At 33.1% G+C, this 13,570-nt stretch overlaps 1 long non-coding RNA gene across 1 annotated transcript; it reads left to right on the top strand.

Moving 5' to 3' along the window:
- Positions 1-5,852: 5,852 nt before the first annotated feature.
- On the top strand, positions 5,853-12,654 carry LOC118733446. Its single transcript, XR_004992259.1, has 2 exons — positions 5,853-6,040; positions 12,480-12,654. It is a non-coding gene; the product is annotated as an uncharacterized LOC118733446 (long non-coding RNA).
- Positions 12,655-13,570: the final 916 nt, after the last annotated feature.

Genomic DNA, 13,570 nt, shown 5'->3' with positions numbered 1-13,570 from the left:
TACATTTAATCAAATATACGGAAATCTTTTCATACACATGCAAATTGAAAAATTTCAAGCTTTTATCTTCGGTAGCGTTATTAAGTATTTTAAACTTTATGAATGCAAATTTTTTATATGTTATTGCATAATCTCATACGTCTCACTTTGTAATATAAAAATACTTGTTTATTTTTGAATCATTTATTTTAAAAGCAGTGTTTTTGCACAGTGGTTCCAATCAGACTTTACATACGTATGCATGCGTATATACATATGTACATACATATATAAATGAAACAAAGGAAGTGTGGGCATTATTATATATGTATGTAGCTACTGTGTGGCCACATATTTGAAGTATAAATTACGTACAAAATATAACACTGTGCGACAGTAAAATTTACACACAAAAAAATAAATATATTCGCGAAACTATAGGTAAATTATAGTAAAACTGCGTACTTAGTTTTTCTCTCTGACGTTAGGATTTTTTTAAAAGGACTTTGACATTTTAAAGATATGATTATTTCAAAAATTATTTGAAAAAATCAGTGCAATGTAGGATACTCTAAGTATGTATCATATAAAAAAAATTTAGAATTATGACAGAATATATTTTTTGGTGCATAAGGACGAATGGGTATGGAAAATGTCCTTTATAAATTTTGTTCTTAAATATCCTTGAAAATTTGCAATATTTTTTTTTTTTTAAATATTGTTTGAGGACTGAAAACTTTATTAACTTAAAAAGAGAAAATTTCTTCAAAACGCATTTTCAATACCTATTCGTCCTTTTAAGCCAAAAAACTTTATTGTTTTTAAATTCTACAGAATTTTCTCTCTCAATTGGTACCCTTATTGTTATTCTACATTGCACTATTTTTTTAATAATTTTTTGAATTAATCATACCTTTAAAATTTTAAAGTCCTTTGAAAAAAAAATCCTGACGTCATAGTGAAAAACTAAAAACGGAGTTTTACTATATTTGGCCCATAGTGTCCTGAGTACATCGATTCTTTCGTGTGTTTTGAAATGTTTTTATTTTTGTCGCACGGTGTAATCGATTACATAACATTTAACATATCAAGAAGCTATACATAAAGATAACAAAAAAATTATCGACCACAGTGGGTTTTAATATTAAAAACAAATTTTTGTAAAAACTGCAGATTGAGGGTATTAAAAATAAGCCCCAATATGTAACGTTTTATTGCTCTTCTGTTATCTTTTACTAATTCAGTAAGTGTGACCTTTTTGTATTTTTTGTCAATATTTGGGTTTCCGCCACAGTTTCTTGCGCTTTGCGGCATGCGCCTTTTGTACGATTCGAAGTTGGAATCCGGAACTACAGTTCTTACGTTGGTTTTCATAGGTGCCTTTGGATTGGCAGGTTATCAATCTGGCCCGGTGTCCATCCGCCGTAAGTGCGCCACGCCATTTGCTTACTACTGAAGCACATAAAACGCTCGGTGTGTGAGCTGCAGCCCCCCTGGCGTAATCTTACGAGTGGCGAAGAAAAGCACGCTTAAGCCGAAGTATTGCTGCACTAGGTAAATGTTTGGTAGCATTCCGATGGCAATTGCGCTTTGTGAAGAACGCATGACATCTTGATCCTGAAAATAAAAAGGAAGGGGGTTTGGTCTCAGATTTTCGATGAGATGGATGAGTAAGATAATTTGAAATTAAGGAGAGTTCTCCACGATAAAACTCTTATATTAGGGAATATTAGTCGCACTAGCTAACAAGACTATCGGCCTAGATGTTTGCTATATTTATTATATTAAATATTTAAATATGTATTACCCGGTGTAATAAAATTTCGCTCAGAACACGCACTCATTTGTGCCTACCTATATACATGATACACGATTTTGATATTAATGATAGTTGATGATGAGAGTTAGGAGTACTTAATGGTAAAGTGGGTTTCAGTTAGGGTTGCCAACTTTTAAAATGCCTAAGGGAAGGCAACATAATTTTTAAGTAGGACGCTGTATGAATCCGGCTTTGCTTTAGGGGGACACAATATTCGTTTAATTTCACGAAAAAATTTGGGAAAAGGCTTTGTGCATCAAAAAAAAAATTTTTAATATTTCGATAACGGTTTTTGGCGGTTAGGGTTCGATATGTTTATAAGTAAATGAGACCACATAATTTTTAAATGGATTCCTTGTTATTTTTAATAATATTGTAAAACTATTGCTCATTTTCTCCATATAAAAGAAATCGTTGAACATAAGTTCTGTGTATGGAAGAAAATGACTGGCATCCTCAACAAAAAAAATTTAAAAAAATTTAACGGTAAGTCCCAGCTTTTTTACCTCCCTTTTATTAGCTCGGGGTGTAACTATGTAATATTGATGCGCCTAAAAGATGCAGCGATTTCTATTCTCAAGTTACATACCTGATGACAGTACGAATGGAAATTATAATAGCGAGGGCTTAGTTTTTTAAAATATAATTTTATTTAACTTGCACTTTATTGTACTAAAATTGAATGGGCTACAAAACTGCAAACTTTTCCAAAAAATCGAATTAAAAAGCTCGAAATTTTTACGAAAGTTTGTTGATTTTTTTTTGTAAATGTTGCACAAAGATTGAAACTTGGATTTATATGGTTTTTGTTAGAGAATATACTTTATTTTTATACACGAATAACTATAATTAAAAAATTATTAAGATAAATGGTAAAATCTTGTCAATGTGTGAGTGTCGTAAAGTTTTGATACACACTATAATATATGTATATAGTATATATATCGTACTAGTATTATATTTCGCTGCAAAAATATATATTTTTAATCAACATTTTATTGCGTTTTTTGCTAAGGTTGCCCAACACTATAGCGGTTATCAATCAACCATAAGCAAAGCTTTTTCAGTGATCGAAAAAACGAAAGCTTTATTCTTTTAGCGGCATCCGGTATTCCTTTTGAGTCGTGAATAATCGGTCGCTCATACGAACTTTCCTTCTAGCTATATAGCTTTGAACTAAAGGAGAGCTGGCATTTACCATCCAATCCATTTTCTTGAAAAAAAAAAGATTTTGTGCTATCCAGATAATTGCTGTGAAGTTTTACTTTGAAGACACTAAATTTTGATATGACTTCATATTGACATTTCTGTAAAATGGCTTCAAAGCTTATAACATGAAATATTCACTCTTCAAAAATAATTTTCTTCAATTCAGCTTTTCTCAGTTCGTTTTTTACCTCACTTAAGCACCGACTAAAATTGTAACCTTTCGACCTTTTTCATCTCCGTTCCACTATGTTCTTAGTCTTGATCTATAGCAGCATCAGCAAATAAAATCACAAGCGTACTCACTCTCTTTTGTAGTCATTTCTCATGCTAGAAAATCCAATTACTACTTGTACTAACTACACTCACTGACTTTGTTATGCTAGCTTTCTACTCCGCCATTACACGCCGTTCTTATGCTTCGAAAATTTTTAGTACACACAAGCAAGGTGTATTAAACAAGGTGTGATCGCCAACTCAGTGTGGCTCTCTTTTAAGGTGCTATAGTGTGAAGAAGTATAAACAAACGATTCAAAATTCATAAAATTTGTTTCAATTTGACTTTATTGGATGGTTCAAATTTAATCACCTTTTGCACACAAGTTTGTTGTGCGCGCTCTCAGCGCTTCATTCAGTTAATATTTTTTTTTTTTTTACTATTTTAAAAATAAAATTTTTTCGTTTTCTCTCAACAGAAATAATAGCAACAAAAGTCAGCAAAACAAGTGAGTAACAGCAGCAAAGCTTACCATGCGAATTCGGTTGACAGTGTACGATAATAATTTCGTGTGGTTACACACTCGCTTTGCTTAGTACTCAGCGAATATAAGCGGCACTCAATTTTACGTATGTATTTTGTATTTTCGCTTTTTCATATTTACCTCGTCACTATTTTCGGACATCTCTGCATTCGTGTTGGCACACAACGCACTGTCGCACAGTGCCGCCTAAGTGGGCAAAAATCGAAAAATTCGTTGTCTGCAATGTGAACGTCGTGTTTGGTTTTTTTTTGTGAAGGTAATTTATCCACTAAAAAGAATTAAACAGAAATTTCGCTACAAAATAAATTATATGCCACCACGAAGCCGCTAAAGTGGACAAATGTTATACTGAGAATTTTAATAAGAGCATACCCATGCGTAAGCTCTTCACGGAAACAAATGTCAAAAATAAAAATACATTCTTTGAAATAAAATGTTCGTTTGACGTTTTTTGTTTCCATATAGGTAGTGGAGAACTACAGGAATAAAAAATTTGGAATAAACAATTTTTTTTAATCAAAATTTCACAAAATGGCAAATTTTAATGGAATTAAAAAAAATATACGTATATGTGGTTTTTTATTATCTTATTAGCTTTCGAAAGAAGCAATAAAAACATACTCATTTTTTGCACTTTTTGAAGTAATGCGTTTTTTGCTAATGCATAAAATGTACTTTTTTTTTCATTTTTTGTCAGTGCCATCAAATCTGCACGATCGTGCTATTTTCAAAAATTAAGTGTCAGATAAAAAATCTTGACCTGTAGACAATAGAGGTTTATTTTTTTTTAAGAGTTGCCACCCCTTAAAAAATTAAATTAAAATTAAAGTTAAATGAATTATTAAGAGATGGGTGTCAATCGAAATGTGCATGAAAAGGGTTTATTCCTCAAACACATATAGAGGGTTGCCACCTGATTAAAAAAACAAATTCCATTTGAATTAAAGTAATTGAAATAGATAGGTATCACCATATGGGAGTCAGACGAAAGAAGTTTAAGAAGGTGTTAGCCTGCAAATATTACGAAGAGGGCTGCCACCTATTTGTAAAGTCAAATTTAGTTAGACTAAAATCATACACTGTTGATCAGTGATTTGCTCTGATTACATTCCTTTTAAATGACTGGACTCTTAAATTGACTCTGGAATGTTTTTACTCTTCACTTATTTCTCGTTAAATATGTCAAATTTATTCTTTTGTCTGATACCCATATTGATATACATATTTCCGTTACCTTATTCCCTTAATTAAAGTGAATTTAATTTTTTATACATGTGGCAACCCTACTACGTGTCATATTGTAATATCGAATTCATTTAACTTATTAAATAATTTTAATAAAATGTGTAGCAGGTGGCAACCCTTTCCAAAAAAATAAAACTTTATTGCACATATGCAGGCCAAGCCCTGTCATTTGACACCTCACTTTTGAAAATACTCAATTTTACTAAGAAGCGTATCTTCATTTATATCCATCCATAATTCTATTTTTGCTCACATGTTATATGGAAGTGAAGCACTGTATGTCGGTGCTTTCTGCAGTAGGCGAAAATAGCGAATTGAGCAAATTGCTGTTCAACCATCTGCACTAGCCGCAAAGTGTACACAGAATGGGGGAAAAAATTATAGCTAAAAAGACTCGGAGAGGAAAATCCAAATTTTACGAATGATGTAGAAAAGACCTAAAGTGGAAAGAAATCGCTAGCAAAACATATATTTAACAGCCACGAACAGCAAAAACACATAAAAACAACAAGGCAATGGCAAACTTGAAATACATAGCAGCAAACAAAAACATTGAGCTAATGCTTAGTGTGTACCTTCTCTGCACACCTGTACGCACCACTGCGGCTCTCTCTTAGGCATTCTTTGTTAGCCGCTTAGCTTTTAATGCTGCTATTACCACCTCACACCTTTCCTGCTTCGTCCACGTCTCTCCTTCTACACTTATTCTGGAACTTGTTCGTCTTCAACCTTAGTCGCCGTGTCTGTGGCTTCTTCGTTTTCGCATTTATACGCTTTCATCAACACACCTTCTTCTCGGTTGGCACCCGAATGAAGGTTCGTGTCTTAAGTCTTTGGTTTGCAGCGATTCAGTTTCTTCGTGTACGCCGTCAGTGCTGGTTGTGTTTAGCGGATGGAAGAAAGCGTCTGCTGCCTCTTATGGACTAAGCTGAAAACAAAAATAAATTTTGCACGTTAAAACTGTTGGAAATATATTTAACTTTATTACAAGAACAACGAAAAGCTGAACACTGCGAATTTTTGGGTGTATGTGAGTGACGAAATTCCAGTGAAGAAAAAATAATATAAAAATATAGAAAATCGTCTATTAAATAAAGAGTATGCATACAATTTGTGTACTTGCATTTCACATTTCTGTGCAGAAAATTCTTTAATGTGGCGCAAAAAAGAAATAAACACAAATTCGCGTCTTTGAATTTACTTTGCATTGAGTTTGCTAAGCGAGTGTGCACAAATGGAATTGTGTGTGACTGTGTGCGTGTTTACTCGCTAGTTTTGTTGTGAAAGTGCAAATAAAAATTGTTTAATATGCAAAGAAAAAATCAAAAGCACTGAAAGCATTTTTTATGTGATTCTAAGTGAAATTTTTGTGGTATTAGAAATGCGCGAAAAAACGCATGAACCAGTTAGAGCGATTGAAAGAAAAAAGAAATACTAAAATTCGAAAACAGCATAATTGCTGGCAATATTAAAAGCAAAAACAAACATAAATATTACTAAAGTGTTAATAACATTATTTGAACTAAACAAATACTCGTAGTTCGAAAAACTTTTTATAACTGCTTTCTCGAGCACAGTTTTCATTAAACTCATACATATGGGTGTACGAATATTTTGCAATAACAAATTACATTGTTTATTTTCAAAATTGGTTTTTTAGAAATAATAGACTTTTATTGAAATATGTATTAAAGCAATTTGAAAAATTATCGAAAAATTACAATTATGTGCATCATCATCTTTAAAAAAAACTGCTTTAATAGCTGAAAAAATTATGAAATTTTTTTATTAAAATCCGTTAAAAGTGGGGAGTTTTAGTAAAAACAAAATACAGTATTCCATTTTAAAAGTGGGAGAAAAAAAGTTTCTATTTATCAAAATAAACATATTCTTTTTATTCATTAAAACTTTTTTAAATATAAATTTTCGAGAAAAGGTATTTTAAATCTAATATTAAAAAATTTATATTTTATTTATAAATTCAGGAAAAATCACAGAATAGCAGAAAAAAAATGTTATGAAAAAATTAAAAATAGTATTAAGATTAGTTAAAAGTTTAAAAATTTAGTTAAAACAAATTAAAGTTTTCCATTTCGAAAATTGGCATAGAAAATGTTTCTGTTTATCAAACAAAAAAAAATTTCATATTTGATATTGTTTTTTAAACAAAAATTATGTTTCTATGAATAGTGAAAAAATGGTACTGTCGGTGTGAATTTAACCGTAGGAAAGATTTAACAAAAATATATATAAAAAAAAGTTGTATCTACTAAAAAATTTATATGTAAACAAACTGAACTTTATTTAGCCTAAGGGAAATAGGCGTACTAAATTTCGTTAGAGATCTCAATTTTTACTCGAGTTATCGTGTGCACATACAGACAGCCATGGTTTAATCGATTTCGCTTTGCATTCTGAGTATTTTTGTATATACATATGTATATGTCCATACCTATCTCGATTCCCATAGGCTGTTACAAACGACCGTTACGCGAACAAAGTTAATATACTCTTGTGCACAAGTGCGCTCGAGTATAAAAAAAGACATTTTTTATAAGTAACTTTTTTATAAAAAAGTAATTTTTTAGGTATACATATTTACAAATTTTTTATACTAAAAACTACTTTTTTGATTTTTGATTTTGTTTTATTTTCCTTTTCTTAAGGTTCAATGCACATAAAAAATGTATAGTCTTATTTAATTATCTACTAAAAAGATTTAATATAAGCAAAAAAAAAAATCGACATTACAATGTAATTTGTTTTTGAAAAATACGCACGTCTCAGTAAACTACACATCCACCATTCCATAGCCCATTCTAAAAAACATAACAATACCAGCTATTATTTGCAAATACTCGTAAACTAAAATTTTTCGACCTGCCCTCGAAAGGCGATTTTTCCGCTAAGCGCACAAATTTAAGCCAATTTAACGCTTGTTATTAAATATGATTATAAATTATACATGAATTAAAAAATGTTGGCCTTAACATTTTTCCACTAGCCGCTTCTGTTATTGTTGTCGTTCGAATAAAAATCAGCACTTTAATTTCTTTATTGTAAGTTTTGCTGTATTTAGTTATTGTTTTTTATGTATTTTTATTTTGAATCTACTCTATGCTTGGCTTAACAAAATTTTCCAGTTGCTTAATAGAATCAAAACATAATGAAAATGTGGACGTTTGTGTACAAAAAAAAAAAACATAGACAAAAACAAAATGCTGGCGTCATCGTTCGGCAATTTGAAACCACACCACCATTGAAAGCTTGGCAATAGAATGGCGGAGTTAAGCGAGAATGGCTCAGATATAACCAAAGGGGGGAAAAATAAAATTATATTGAAGTTCAAGCTGCGGTATTGCCTTGGAGAAAAATATAGGCTCCTAAGTTGCTTAGATGAAAAAAATAGTAAAAAATAATTAACAAAGGAAAGTAATATTATGTTAGAGAGATAGTGGCGGTTACCGCCAAGAACTTGAACCACCAACCAACAGGTTACCAACATTTTATACAAAGCTGAACAACTTTGTAGAAATACGAAGAGAAATAGAACTCCTATTTCCTCCCTCTACCCAATTACTGGAACCTATACTATTTATTACTTCGAAAAGATATGTTTTCCTAAAAGTACTCTATTAGCTCTTATGGCGTTCCTCTCTTGTTAGAGAATATACATTAGGTTCATGTTTGCCCAGAGATTCGATTAGCCACGCACTGATTAAATCTTTTACCAACTTATATGTATATAAAGTCAATTAGTGTGGCGTATTGCTTACTAATAACTCCTTTATCAGTAAGAAAACGGGTTTTTATGCCTGTTTATTTTAACATATCTGTGTGCAGCCCCTTAAGTAAGGAGCAGTGAGTTCTTGAGATAAGTAACTTTTTCGTTTTATTAAATTGTTATTGGTTACCTGCTTTTAAAATTTATTTCCATCAAATAGGTATATCGACTAAAATTCCGCATAGAAGTTGCCTTTAAAAAGAAGCTCTAATGGAATTCGAACCTAGATAAAGATATTTACAAAGCCAGGGTGTCATTCTGGATAGATGGATAGATATATTGAAGGGGTATGCACTGAAATCTAGTAGGTCTATTGTGCCCTCCACTCATCTCAAAACATATTCTATTCCTATAAACTCACCGCCAAGGAGCAAATACAATGGTGTCTCCTTAATTTAATCGCAGAAGCAACAGATGTCCTCTGAGCCTACAATGTCCAGTGGAGATGCCTGTAATGATTCTAAATTTTTGTTAGGGAGCTTAATGAGAAGTTTATACCTTTTTAGATTGTGCTCCCAGTAAGCGTTTGGCCTAGCGAAGGCCTCTTGTACTATGCTAGTATTGTTATCTCCTACTTATTATTCCATTTCTAAGCACTTGGGGAAGAACTGGGACATGAAACCTAAATTGGGTTGTTGTATGTACGAAGTCATTTTGATACCCATCCTAGGATGCACACGCCAGCCTGGTTAAATAAAACAAAAATGAAGTCTTCGCAGGCCGAACTTACCGCGGCTCTCGATGCGCATCAAGCAGTAGGCTCTAATGTTTACAATCACACTCATCTTGACAACAACGCAGAGGGTAACAATATGGTAACCCCATACACCCTCATAGTTGTAGAACAAGGGAAAAGAACCGTGGGAACCGTGTTTTCCAAGGTATAACTACCCTTAGAACTTCAAGGCTTTTTCCCTTATAGAACCAAATTGAACGATAAAGTATCAAAGTCCCGGAAATATAGCCACATCTGGCAAACAATAATTTCCATGACAAGACAAGAAGTAAGACTTTTTTTACTAGCCACATTAATCCTACAAACCGGGAAGTGTTTTGCTTTGACCAGCCCTGGTAGTCTACTGAGGAAAAGTAAGCTGTAAAGCACATTGTATGATATTGTAAGGGCCTTCCTATATATGTCTAGAGTTCGCTTCCTAGTAAAACTGTACCTAGCAGCGCATGACCTAAAAAGCATTCAGGCAGTTGAGTTACGAATGTTTTTTGAAAATTTCTTCAAAAAACTACACGACACATTTTCCAGGAAACAAATGGTATATTTTTTGACACTTGCAAGCTGCTGTTGAAAGAATTTGTCTACGCTCTAGCAAATGAAAGATGTATACAAAGCCAACTATAGGCAAACTGAGCCTAGGTAGGATCTAAAGAGATCTAGAAGAACGGGCATATCCAATGTCACCGCAACTAATTAACATTTGGGTTGGAGGTCAAGTGAAGATTCCAATTTCCAGTGTTGATTTTCAGGTTTAACTGCATTAGAGAACCGAATCATTTTCAAACGAAAGGGAAAATTTATTGCATGCAAAATAATCTGAGTTCACCATTTGAGAAAAGCTTGAATATCAATATTAGTTCATTAGTTTAAATGTTGAATATACACTTGAGAATCAAGAATTTCTCAAATATTGGAAAAAAATAGGGAATGGTTGCTTCTATGCATATTGGGGAGTACCATCTCGTGGATGCTGCAGATATAAAAAAAAAACTATGAGGGGAGCAAGACAGTTTTCCACATTCTTTTTGACGACCCACTCGGCACACATATTCTTTGAACCAAACCAACCACTTAATTTGTCCTATCCGAAGTAACAATGAAACCACAAAAATTTTGGGAAAAAAATATATTTATTTTTCAACATAATCTCCTTTCAGCTCTATACACTTTTCCCAGCGATGCTCAATAAGTAAGCACTCTCCGTCGACGATCATCCATTATCGTTTGTGGATTTTCTTCACCGTTTCTGGAGTCGTCGCCTCATTTGGTCGACCACTGCGATGCTCCTCTTGGCAGCTCGTACGGCCTCGTTTAAACTCTGCTACCCAATATTTTACTGTTGTAAACGAAGGGGCAGACCCGCCCAAATTAGAATCTATTTCAGCTTTTATATTGCATGGGCTGAGACCTTTCAAATAAAAGTATTGTATCATATAACGATGACCAATTTTCTCCATTTTCACAAATTCACTGAAAACATTCACTATTGACGGCTGCCAAGCATATACTAAACAACTTGGGCTCTTCAAACTTGAAACATATGCTTTATAGATTGTGTACTTTTTAACACAATGATATTTTTCAAACAACTACCGCCATCTCTAGGTTAGGTCGGGTACTTTTGGGACCACCCTCGTAATGACAGACATTTGCGAATTTTGACTTCCGGCCCAACTCAGACCAGCTTGAGACGTTGGTACTTAATAATGGAAATCCTCGCCTAACTTGGCATTTGAAAGCACTTCAAATGATTAGCCAGCCAAGCAGCAAAGCATTTTACGTGTAATAAAAGTAGTCACCTACAATTAAATTAACACCGCCATTGATGATTCAATGATGGACGTTAGCGCAAAATGCCAAGCGCAAAATACCAAGTGCCAACTGTCTGGCCTTCTCCACACGTTTGTGCGTTTCTTATTTCACTGCTTACTTATGTACATATTTTACAAATCTACAACGATGAGACTTTCACAACAACATTAGAAAAAGAACCCAATTAAACAATGAAAAAATTAAAACACAGCAACAAAAGCAATAACAGCAGTTTAACCAATAACAATGACAAAGTCAGCAAGTGCGGTGCACTGAGTTAAGTTGAGGTATTCAAAAATATTTCAAAAGAAAAAAAGTAAGATATAAAAAGCATACATATCTACTGCTACTTTGTCGATAGTTCCGCAAATGTGAGCGCAACAAATCGTCTCACTCACCTTCACCTGCGACCCACAACCGGCGGGGTGGGCACCAGCGGCGAACAGCGAGTCGCAGCGACCGCATGAGCCACCGCACCACACCGCAAAAGTCACACATGAACCACAAACCACTCACCGCACACCAAAGACCACAAAAAGCAGTCAGCCAGCGAGACGGGTGAACGGAATCAAAGAAAAAGAAAAGAATCGTTAAATTAAAGAAAACAAACAGAGCATTCTGTTGTTACGCTTTGCAGTTCCTTCTTCTTTTACATTTCTTCTTCTTCTTTGCTACTTTTCCCACATACAAGTACTTCTTTCTCTTCTGCTGTAATGCTGGTCGCTTACTGGCACTTTGCTTGGCTTGTGTCTCCGGTTCCATTGCATGCTTTTGATGGGCTTCTTCTTCAGCCGTTTCAACTCGGCTTTCTTCTTTTTCCCCCCCATCTTGCTGGGTGAGCGCTGCACCTTCCTCAAGACTTGAAGTGTTTATACGAGTATTTAAAAATAGTTACGTGTGTTTGTGTTTTGTATGGCGCTGTGAGCTGCAGTGAAAAAAAATTAAAAAAAATATTAATAACAGAAGTTACCGCTAAACGCAAAGTGATTGCCACTTTATCGCCGCCAGCGGAGCACCTTTCGAAATTTACGAAGAAAATCTTTAAGGCAAACATTTGAGTGAAAAAAAGAACTGAAATAATTACTGGTTTTTTCGTAGTTCAATTAATTTATTTTCTTTTTTACTTCATCTAATAAATAGCCAAAACCAACCACAGTGCAACAAAAGCAAAATCCATGCTATCAAACATAAATATATATCAACAAAACTAAAGTGTGAAATAAGGAAAAAAAACTACACAAAATAACAACAACGACAATCAAATAACTTCAAAATAATCCAGCATAAAAAGTATCAGAATCTTCTTCATCTAAAACCAAAAAAAAACAACAAAAAACACAAATCATCAGCTCCAGCTCCTCCTCTTTCTTGAATTTACTGCCGGTGAGTTATAGTTTCTCTTGCAATGAAAGAAAAGCTGCTTTACACTTACACACGTTTGTACATAATTTTAATCTTTTATGACACCAAAAACGCTCTGAAAAAAAAAATACACCAAATCAGCTACAGGAAGTTGCACGCTGAGGCGATTAAGAACGCTCAATAAATTGTGTTACATTTGAAAGCGGCTGTGCATTAAATTGCTGCTCATTTTTTCTCCTTTACTTCAGTTTCGATACCAATTTTCATTATTCTTGTTTTTGCTTCTAGCTGTGGTGATTCCATTCAGCGTTCAATGACATCGACGCCAACTGAGTTCGATAACAGTTTTCAATGTTAGGCAATTAACCTTTAATTTAAGCATGTGGGTATACCTGTACTTAGTGCGACTGTGAATGGAAGGTTTGGTTTTCTAATAAGCCGCAAGATTTGTATTGATTTTTTTTTGTTGTTTAAACTAGTAACTCACTACATAAATCAAGCTTCTACTAAATATTTAAAAAGTTGAATTAATTTTTATTTATTATTTTTAGTTATTTACTTAACTATCACATTCAAATTGTTTTCCATCATAAATATTTTTCGTTAATTTTTATTTACAATATGGCTGTTTCTATAACAAAAACCATAAAACCAATTTTGCAAACTTTGTACAAAATTCACAAAAGTTAATCGAACTTCAAAAAATTTTCATCAAAATTTCAAATTGTTTAAACAGAATTTTTAGAAAATTTTTGTTTTTTAATCAAAATTTTTTGAAAATTTTCACTTTTTTAGCCCACTCAATTTTAGTATAACAAATAGAGTGCAAGTTTGAAAAAACTAAAAATTACGATTGATTTTTTTGTTTT

The sequence above is a fragment of the Rhagoletis pomonella genome, unplaced genomic scaffold, assembly GCF_013731165.1.
Source record: "Rhagoletis pomonella isolate Grant_MI unplaced genomic scaffold, Rhpom_1.0 Rhpom_scaffold_00002, whole genome shotgun sequence".
Classification (NCBI taxonomy): domain Eukaryota; kingdom Metazoa; phylum Arthropoda; class Insecta; order Diptera; family Tephritidae; genus Rhagoletis; species Rhagoletis pomonella.
This window is presented reverse-complemented; position numbering and strand designations above follow the sequence as displayed.